General features: G+C 40.9%; 1 non-coding gene across 1 annotated transcript; it reads right to left on the reverse strand.

Annotated features, from left to right (window-relative positions):
- Positions 1-327: 327 nt before the first annotated feature.
- On the reverse strand, positions 328-431 carry LOC112097508. Its single transcript, XR_002905040.1, has one exon. It is a non-coding gene; the product is annotated as a small nucleolar RNA R71 (small nucleolar RNA).
- Positions 432-1133: the final 702 nt, after the last annotated feature.

The following is a 1133-nucleotide window of genomic DNA, read 5'->3' on the forward strand; positions in this document are numbered from 1 at the left end:
AATTTGAGCACGTCATGCATAAGATACCCAAATGTAGCTGCTAGGAGTTTTGAATTAAAACCTAGTGTGTTAAATTGTCTCCCTACATTTTATGGCCTAGAAAATGAGGATCCATATAATCATTTGAATGATTTTCATGCCATTTGTCAAACATTCAAATATGAGAATTTTTCAGATGATGATGTTAAACTTAGACTATTCCCATTTTCTTTAAAAGATAGAGCTCGTTCATGGTTAAATACTTTACCCGCTAATAGCATTTCATCATGGGAACAAATGGTAACGAAATTTTTGAATAAATATTTCCCAGTGCATAAAACCAATGCTATTCGCAGGGAAATCTCGGAGTTTACCCAGAGAGAGGACGAGCAATTTTTCGAAACATGGGAGCGATTCAATGGGCTACTCTTGAAGTGTCCACATCATGGGTACGAGAAATGGCACCAATGCCAATACTTTTTGGAGGGATTATTGCCAAATGTGCAAGAATGGCTAATGGCAACAAGTGGAGGAGAGCTAATGTCAAAAAGTGCATCAGAGATTTGGGAATTCTTCCAGCGACAAGCGGATAATTCCCAACAACGGAGTCGATCACTCAGGAATACTAGAAGAATTAAAGGAGTGAATGAGGTTCAAATTGGCGAGTCAACTTCGGGAATCAAATAAGTCAAGGAGATGGTTGAAGGTCTTGCTCGACAAATAGCATCGTTATCGACTGCAAAATCAACAGAACCACATGACCATGACTCATACTCAGATCAAGCCAATGCCATAGGTGTAATGAGAAAGCCATCAAATTACAACCCATACTCCAACACATATAACCCTGGATGGAGAGACCACCCCAATTTTTCATGGTCTCAAGGATTCCAACAGAATAGACCAGCAGCTCCAGCTCCACCAATGCAACAAATTCCTCAAGTTCCTCAAGCCTCTCAGCCCCCATTCAGACCATACAATCAGAACCAGAACTACTCTCAACCCAGACCATGGGAGGATGCATTCCAAAATTTCAAGAATGTTACTCACTCCACGATTGAGCAACAGAATCGCACCATTGATGGACTACGAAATGAGTTGAGAGCAGGCTTCAATTCACAAGCCCAATCAGTTTCAAGCCTCGAGAAGATGGT

Source organism: Citrus clementina, unplaced genomic scaffold (genome assembly GCF_000493195.1).
Source record: "Citrus clementina cultivar Clemenules unplaced genomic scaffold, Citrus_clementina_v1.0 scaffold_6, whole genome shotgun sequence".
NCBI lineage: Eukaryota > Viridiplantae > Streptophyta > Magnoliopsida > Sapindales > Rutaceae > Citrus > Citrus x clementina.